The sequence below is a fragment of the Euprymna scolopes genome, chromosome 26 (genome assembly GCF_053919585.1).
Source record: "Euprymna scolopes isolate OS-2025 chromosome 26, ASM5391958v1, whole genome shotgun sequence".
NCBI classification, from domain to species: Eukaryota; Metazoa; Mollusca; class Cephalopoda; order Sepiida; family Sepiolidae; genus Euprymna; species Euprymna scolopes.
This window is the reverse complement of record NC_136507.1, coordinates 75,311,611-75,321,524: the sequence shown is the minus strand read 5'-3', so window position 1 is coordinate 75,321,524 and position 9,914 is coordinate 75,311,611. Positions and strand designations below refer to the sequence as shown.

At 32.2% G+C, this 9,914-nt stretch overlaps 1 protein-coding gene across 4 annotated transcripts in view; it reads left to right on the top strand.

Moving 5' to 3' along the window:
- The first annotated feature begins 1,032 nt into the window (after nt 1-1,032).
- The window catches only part of LOC145248189 (uncharacterized), a 296,866-nt gene continuing 287,984 nt past the window's right edge, over nt 1,033-9,914 (top strand). For all 4 annotated transcript variants that reach the window (XM_080110048.1, XM_080110051.1, XM_080110046.1 and 1 more), the window contains exon 1: nt 1,033-1,588. The gene's annotated coding sequence lies outside the window, so the exon portion shown is untranslated. The remainder of the gene's footprint in view (nt 1,589-9,914) is intronic.

The following is a 9,914-nucleotide window of genomic DNA, read 5'->3' as shown; positions in this document are numbered from 1 at the left end:
TAGTAATTTGCTAGTTGATGCATTAGATGAAACTACAATTTATTATATTTGGTCATAAATTGTAAGAAAAACAGTTAAAAACTAATTGTTTCATGTATATATATTTTTAACTGTTTTTCTTACAATTTATGACCAAATATAATAAATTGTAGTTTCATCTAATGCATCAACCAGCAAATTTCTAGCTTTGCTACAATTATAATTTGATAATTTATTTACTTTCCTCTGATGAGAAGAATAGCAAGAGTGCCATTCTTTGAAACTCCATGGAATAAGGACTTTGAAAATTGTTTTTTTTTTAATATTCTGTCGAATAATAAATTTAATTGTAAATTTTCATTTACTGTTTAAAATTCTTTTATTTTCCCATATATATATATGTGTGTGTGTGTGTGTGTGTGTGTATGTGTGTGTGTGTGTTAATTGTATACTTCTATGCAAGCTCTGTTTCCTATTTTGGTTATATCGAGCTTTTTCTATATAAATATTCATATTTATATTCGCTTTAAGTTTTTTGGCTTGTAAACTTAATTTTACTTATTGATTATATATATATATATATATATATATATATATATATATAAATATATATATTTAATTATTTAGTAAAAAAAATAATTATATATATATATATATATATTTAATTATTTAGTAAAAAAAATAATTATATATATATATATATATATATATATATATATATATATATATATATATATATATATATATATATATATATTACTGACATTTTTACGCCCTTATTTTGATATCTTCTTTATAATTGAGCAGCTTACTGGGGTTCTCTCACACAAACCTTACACACACACACACACACACACACACACACACACACACACACACACACACACACACACACACACACACACACACACACACACACTTCTTTCCAATGCGAGTTTTTTAATAGGATAATTGCGACTATTTTGCTACTATTTCTTACTTAGCTACCTGTTTAATTCTGAATTTAAAGCAAGTGTTAGGGGGGGGGTGAAAAGAAAAGGAAAGGAAAGCAACGTAGGTATAGGTAGGCTTTAGAAAGAAAGCAATAATTTTAAACTGGTTTAAATAATACGCGAGCGATAACGAGACACGCACACACACAAAAAGAACCCGCAAATAACCTTGCTCTGCTGTGCGCAAAAAAAAAAATAAAATAAATAAATAAAATAAATAAAAAGAAAGAAAAAAGAAAAGAAAGAAAGTGATGTCACGTCAGATTCACATAGAAGAGGATAGAGAAAACGAGTAAGAGGAAGGAGAAGCCGGAGGGGGAGGACTGAAACACTTGTTTTATTGGGGGCTGTCGATCGAGAGTACCGGGAAATCGTCGCTCCAACAACAAAGCGAGAGAGAGAGAGAAAGAGAAAACGCATACCCGACCCGTATTTTTAAGGGGGGTTTCAGAAGAATCGTAACAATAACATGCGCACACCCACCTTATTGGTCGGGTGTTGTATCAAAAACGCAAACGAACAACCCAAGCCTACACCCCAATTACTACTGAGACCATACTAGCATTTAAGTACCACTGAGAGAAGAAGCGTTGTTCGTTGTTATACCAGGACGCACGGTAAGTAAAAGTATACCTTTACCAATCTACACCAGTCATAAGACTATTGTAGTTTACTTTAAACAGTGTGATACTGATGTGATTATATATATATATATATATATATATATATATATATATATATATATATATATATATATATATATATATATATATATATATATAAACTGTCGCACGCACTGTATTTTTTTAGTCAATTCAGAGATATTGATGTCGGAACATGTAGATATAGCTACAAATTAAAAACAACAATGCTATTTTTTTGTTTTTTTAAAAAAAATTTATTAGGTAGGATTATGAATTTAAATTAAATTTTTTTTATGGTATCTTTTGTTTTTATTAAATTGTAGGTGAAAGTACAGAATAGTTACAAAACGCGCTCTCCCCATACTAAGAACAGGTTTCTAAATAATAATGTTTTTATTTTAGTACTGTCCGTATTATACATAATCACTAATATATATATATATATATATATATATATATATATATATATATATATATATATAATAGCTTAATGAATTCCTTCGTTTATTGAAGAAGCACAGGCATTTCTGTGTGGCTCACTGGCTCACTTGCCATAAGCTTAGTATAATTCCACCAAACTCTATTCAAGTATTGAGCACTATTGGCGTAAATATTAAAACAAAAGTATACGTAACACCTTATAAGTGTATATACGGCGATATATCATGAACTAGGAATATACGTATGACAAGTAGGTATGTTTTTATACTGCTACTAAGCTCTAATATCGCATTGAGTACTATTAAAGTAATACTGAATATATATATATATATATATATATATATATATATATATATATATATATATATATATATATATAGCTACATGTTTTATCTCGTTTTGCCAGTGTCTTCTTCCGTAGTTTTTTTAACGATATATATTTTAAACATTTTACCTGTGTTTCGTAACACATTAATAATCAGAGTTTGCCCTTCTTCGATATTATTGTTAAAATACTGGAATAATTCTTCTTTAACCGTGTTCATTTATGTTAGATAAGAAAATCGTTATTTTTCCGCTTTTAAACGAAAAAAAAAAACTGTTTTCCTTTATTTGACAATGAGTCACAGTAATGACCACCTGTATGGACTAGTTTTGTAAGAAAATGGCAAAAAACGGGTAAATATCGTTGGAAAGTTGTTAAAGCGGGCGATTTATTCTTTTTATGAAATATGTTATTTAATACATTAATCCGTATCTCGTTATTGTGGTGAAACGGATGTGTGTGTGTATTTGTATCTATTTTTGTGTTTTTGAATAGCAATCCTCCTTCTAGGTTAAGAAAAAAAATCGGAAAAATGCTTTTTTCATTTTTTTTTTTTATGATGCGTAGACAATTTAAATCGTTTATTTAGTTTTTTAATGTCTTGACCGAAGAAGATAACAAAAATGGCTTGATTCTAAATTTCATTACGATATATATATATATATATATATATATATATATATATATATATATATATATATATATATATATATATATATATATATATATATATATATATACATATATATATATAGGTGAAGCTGATTATTAGCTAAGTAAGGCTTCATCCTCAGGTGCAAGTCCAGTATTTAACCCTCCCCCTCCACCCAAAAATGTAGAAAAATCTTTGATTTACATACCCGTCACGAAACGAATATCTCATATTCCAAAAATTACGTAAATTGATTATGTATCAAATGCTATGAGGAAGCGAGCTGTTGGCATGTTTAGACAACTAAATCCGAATCAAAATCAGCCTTGTAATAGTTACGATTTACTATAAATCACTATAAATTGTAAATATGATTTTCTGACTACTTGATCATTTTACGTGATTTTTGGAACGTGGCATTTTCGTTCCGTGACGGATACGTACATCATAAAGTTTTTTCTCTGCGTGTGTTTATTTATTTATTTAGTTTTAATTCGATCGAACTCTGTACTTGCTCCCATTTTTGTAATAAACATGGGCGAGTATTCCCCCCCCCCCACGTATTCAAATAGCTATATAAATAAAAGTATCTAACCGCTTTTCGCGTGTTTTTCGACTGTGCGGGACTTGCACGTAATTTTTTCATTATTTACTTTGAATCGATTAGTTATTGAAAAGTAGAATAAAGCGAAAATGGGCGCTTCTACAGAATTTGAACCGAACCAAATCGATTTTTACCGAACTAAACCTAAAACTTAGTTTAATTAGAGCTAGGGTACCCACCTCCCCCAGCTCGATTCAAATTCCGTAGAAAAAAAAATAAAATAAAAAAAATAATAATTACGATTTTAAACCCGCCAGTATACATTTCGATTTTCTCGTAAACAAGTCAGCCATTTTAATAATAGGTCAATAAGTTCATACTATTCATATATTTTTTAAAACAACTGCATGTATGCATCTTAATTATTTGAATTACTAATTTCTTGATTGTTCACAACATTATGGCCGATGTAATCGCCAACCTTCTTATATATTAAGTTTTTTTTTTCCTTCTCAAGCTTTCATTTATCTGATATTCTACAATGTTTCCACGGGTCTTTATTTTCAAACAAAACAAAAATAAAATATAACCACAGAAACTATGAGCATTTTGCAGTATAGACAATAAAATGAAAATTAAAGAAAATACGGTGCTTATTCAAATTGGCACTTATGACGACAATTAAAAGTAAATACAGTAAAGTAGTACGTAGTCGTTATAGAACGAAGATGTCATATTCCAAAAATTACGTAATTTGATCAAGTAGTTTTTTTTTTATTCAAGAAAATCAAATTTTACGACTGAGCGAGCGAGTCGAGTCGTAGTGTTTTCGTCGGGCATGACTCCGATGAAATGAAGAGGAGACAACTCAAATCAAACCTCTGAGGTAACAAATCAGCCTTTTGTTTAATACAATTCAGGGTGCTTGTTAAGATACAGTTGACAGATAGATTTTTTAAAATGTTTTTTTTTTTCAAACACAAACAATATTACGTACTTAATTTTCATGACGAAAATAGTAATATATCCAAAAATTACGAAAAATCATCGAATAGAAATTTATTTCTAAAAGTAATTTTCACAGAAAATTGGGTAAACACATTTTTTATAGACGTTATAAAGAAGGCAGTAGGAGGCTATACACAGGGGACATAACTCCGAAAAGAATATTTCAGATTACTTGTGTCATGACTGCAATATTTACTAAAAACACAATAGCAGTTGTTGTTCTACTCAATAAATTTTCATAATTTTTGAATATTACTATTTTCAACACGACAATTAGTACGTAATATTGTTTTTGCTTAAAACGATATACATTAAAATATCGATTTGTTAACTATAGCTTAACACGCACCCAAGTAGTAAAATCGCAAAAGAAAAAAAAACGTAAATTTTTATTTTCTTAGTTAAAAAAAACACTTGATCGATGTACGTGATTTTTGGAACATGACATATTCGTTCCTGGAACGACGATCCATGACTGAGTGGTACGTACAGAGTTTTCTGTGTTTTCCTTACTTTTAATTGCCGCTATAAGTGCCAATTTGAATAAGCACCGAAAAATACTGGTGGAAACTCACCCATGTAACATTTATTAAGTGGGGTGGGTGTCTACCAGTTTGTTGTTTAATTTTTAATAATTTTCGATTTTTGAGCAATTATCGTGCCCCCCCCCTCCCGATGGCCGTCTCGTCGGCACTACTTGCGTTTCAAACTAAACACACGCTTTAAAATGAGTTAAAACAGAAACAACTGTTCCAGGTAGATAGAAGAGTAAATTATCTTGCCTTTGGTAACATTTATTTGTTATCTATTTACTTTTTGTTTACCACTTTTTCGGATTTTTTTTTGTCTATCCTTCAAACTGACTAATATTTATTTTATTTTATTTTATTCATTATTAATCGATTATTAGTTATCCTGAACTTTTCAGCTTTAAGATGGCTGCCAACTGAAATAACATTATCATAACCAAACAATTTGGTTCATCAGTTCAATTAGATTAATAACTAAGTAATACCGCAATAATAAAACACAACTATTACTGTTTGTTTGGTGATAAAATTATTAATTGAACCAAATTGTTATAAAACCAGAACTGATTTGATTAAGTTAATGTTGTTTCAATTGGCGGCCATCTTAAAGCAGAAAAGTTCAAAATAACTAGTAATCGATTACAGTAAATATAATAAAAAAAAAAAATGGCCATTTTTTAGTATAGACAGCAAACAGAAAAAGTGACCCTCCCCCCCAAAAAAAACAAACAAACAAATATATAAAAAAAATAAATGTTATCAAAGGCACGCTAAGTTACTCTTCAACCTACCTGTATAAGTTTTTTTGTGTGTGTTTACTTATTTTAAAGCGTTTGTTTAGTTTGAAACAGAAGTAGAGCTTAATTATAAGTTAGAACTAGAAAAAAATGGTGGATATGAGACGGTCATCTGGAAAGTCTCGATAATTGTTCAAAAATCAAAAATTAAATAAAATACTGGTAGAACGCCACTTAATAAATGTCAGCATGATAATAAAGTGTAAGTCCCGATGCGAGAAACACATACACACGAGAAGTGATTAGAGATCGCACGGGGCACTCGGCCTTGCTCAGTCATAAAATATGCTTAAATATATTTTAATTCATGCATATTTTGTATTTATCATTACAGAGCCAGTTGAATATTATATTATACTAAATGTATAGTACTGATTTCAAAAGTTTAAAAAAAAATTGACTTGGGTGCCATCAGCTAGAATCCAAACCAAAGCATTTAGCGCTTCAACTGCATTCCCTACCGTTTGACTTATTGTGAAATAGACGAGAAAATTTTTTAATTCAATTACTTCAAGCTATGAATGAATTTGCGTATTTATAAGTAAATATGCCAGTAAATTATAATGAACATTTTGCGTTTCAACTTGCTGACATATTTCTGTATGTGGTATTCATCCATTCAAGCAACGATTTTACTCGTTATAAACTATCTTTGGTGTATGATTACTATTTCCTGTTAATTTTAGTGTTATGTGACCAGTAGTTTAAGAGTTTATCGGTTAAATATTTACAATGCCAAGATGACTGGAAAAATGGTTATTTTATTGTTCCAGTAGGTATCTCATTGCTGAAGCAATCCTCTATCTGTATAAGAGCCAAGTACGTTCGAAGATGGAGTTCTGTTGCCACATTATGGCAGGAGATGTTGTCTTGATAGAATTCAAAACTGGCTTCGAAACCTCGTAGGTGATGCACTTTTCTCTTCCCTGCAACCTCTTTCTCACAGAAGAGATGTTATGAGCCTGTCTCTATTATATTGTCATTTTCATGGCAAGTGCTTGTCTGAGCTCCAATCTATGGAACCCCCTTGCCAAACTTCCACCAAAAAACTTTACTAGCTACAACCGCTATCAACAATTCCCCCCACTCTCTATCTGTGCCTAAATCTAAACGCGCATTCCACAAACACAGCTTCTTTCCTAGACCCGCCTGCCCATGGAACTTTGTTTGATTGGCTTGCTTCCCAACCAACTACAAGCTTTCAAGTCTAATGTAAACAAGTTCTTGTTGAACCCTCCCCTTAAATAATCAAGTTAAGCCCAACTTACACCATTAACGATTACTTCATTACCTCCTTACATTCATTAATCCTTACCCCCGAGTGGCCTTCGGGGCTTGATGAGTGGTAACTCCGTTGTTGTTAAATAAAAAAAAGTGTAAAGAGAGATTCAAGCAATTGCACTTAAATGGACGGTTAGAATCGTAAAAAAAAATCTCTGGGTTGGAATGTATGAGATAGCGGGTGAATATCTAGCATCCAGTGGCATGCTCCATCCCCAGTTTGAACAAAATAAGAAAATTTAAAGAAAAAAAAAGGAGAGTGAGGAACACACACACACACACACACACACACACACAGAACTATTAAACTTGACATATTGATGGGACACGAAGGAGAAAGAAGCAACCTTAGTAGAAGTTAGTGTCTCCAATGATGCTGGGTTAAAAAAAGCCGTGAGAGAAAATATAAAATACCGAGGTCTTATGTACGACTCGAAAAGAAACTGGAATCTTAGGAAGATTTCCATCATTCCAGTAATTATAGGAGCAACCGAAGTCATAAAAAAAAAATTTCAAAAACTACCTGACAAATATAACCGGTGAACCAAGTGCAAGAGGGATTCAAATAATTACAATTGTGCTTGAAAGGGCGGTTAGGATCTTAAAAAGGTCTCGCGGTTGGAATGTATGAGATATCTGGCATCCTCAGCTAAACCAAAATAAGAAAATCACACACACACACAAATATCTCACTAGGTGAATCAAAATAAAATGTTTTTCGACTAATTTTCCAACGGTATTTTCTTTGTAAATAATTTAAGGCGATAATAGTAAGAATTACCCCATATTTTTTTTAGGGCCACGTTGTAATTAATTGAATTGAAAGTAACCATAAATACTCATTTTGTGGATCGTTACGATTGCTGTTTCCCCTACACTTCCGGTTGCTCTTTTATTTTTAATTAATTTTTAGGCTGTCTTTTGTTTATCAAATTGTTAGCTGAAAGTTCAGAATCGGTAAATGAAGACCCCCCCCCCTCCTTCACCGCCGCCTCATGTTTAGAAGGGTTTTTCTAAATAATGTCTTATCATAGGGAAGGGCAACCGGAAGTGAAGTACTAACAGTAATCATGAAAATAACCATCATTTCAAATTATTTGAGGTAAAATATGTATCTTCTTACCCACGCTGTCAGCTGAAAAATAAAAATAAGATTCTTTAGCTTATTTTTTTTTGTTAATAAGCGTGGAAACCCTGGGAATGTCTAGAGAAATAAAATAAAATATTTAAAAATTTTGAGTGGGATTTCATTTTATTATATAAATGTTAATATAAATGTAGTTCAACCAGTTCTTGACAAGATAGTGTAGGATAGCACGAGTAACCATTTTTAAAAATTTATTTTTTATTTTTTGGATTTTCAAAATGTCCGCCATTTAAAAAAAAAAAAAAGTAGTTATTTGTTCTTTCTTACACTGGGTGATTAATAATACTTTCTTGTCAGGAAGTTGGTGATCATTTTATGTTATGTTTGTCTAGTAAAGTGTTTATGTAAATTTATAGATTAACATCATCAACAGCTCGTCCTATCCCTCTAAAAAGTAAATAATAGTTCTCTATTTTTTTCTTTTTTAAGTGTAAAAGAAAAAAACAAAAATATTTTAGAATTTAGATTGGGGGTTAGACTTGAATATAAACTTAATGGAAAATGATCCTTCATTTCCGGGTCATTCTAATGTTTTTGTTAGCGTTATATTTGACACACCAGTTCCCGTTGGATTAGGCAACATTGAACCTAGTCGGGACTAAATGGGTGACCAATTGGGACTTCCAGGTGATGTATGTGCTCTCCGCTTATTTTGGCATTGTTTCCAGTCATTCGAACTTCTCCTTGCACTGGGCTCAAGCAGTGCCGACTCGAGAGGTGTGGTTGGAGATTGCGCAATCCTTGCCTCATAATTATACGCACAGCTGGCATCCTTTGTCTTTTGAGACTGAACGGAGGCATCGATTGCCAGCTTTAGCGCTATGTTACTCAGCAACAGAATACTGTGTGGAAGCATGAGTTCGTTCCGCTCCTGCTGCAAAATTTGATGTTGAGCTAAACAAGGCGTACCGGACGATTACCAGGAAGTTGAAATTGACTGACTTGTCATCTGCGTACAGGATATCTGGAATTGCTTTGCCACTGATTCCTCGGGTTATAGCAAAGGCAGAGCATGAGAAGCAGAGCAACGACAATCGACGTACCCTATTTGGACACCAAGAGAGATTCTGCAGTGACCACCATCTTGTAAGAGCCTTGCCATCGTCACAGGCTTCGGATGAACAACACTAGCATCCTTCCTTCTGGTGATCGTCATGATAATGATCACGGTCATCTATTAGTTCTTTGTTTTCACGACAGATCATCTTTGCTTGTTGTCCTGTTGTTATTTTTTTACATTATCCAACAGGTTGTGACGTCTGTCGTAAAGTAAACAAAGGAGAACTTCAACTTGCTTTTTTTTGTTGTACAACAACATTTATTTCCTCATTCCCCCGCCACGCATGACTTCTTGCTACGGCTCTGACGTCTTTCATGTTATCGTTTTCTTGAACGTGCTCTCGAATGTCATCCATGTCTCTCATATGATCGTTTTCTTGAACGTGCTCTCGAATGTCATCCATGTCTCTCATATGATCGTTTTATCGAACGCGCTCTCGAATGTCATCCATGTGTCTCATATGATCGTTTTCTAGAACATGCTCTCGAACGTCATCCATGTCCTTCATGTGATC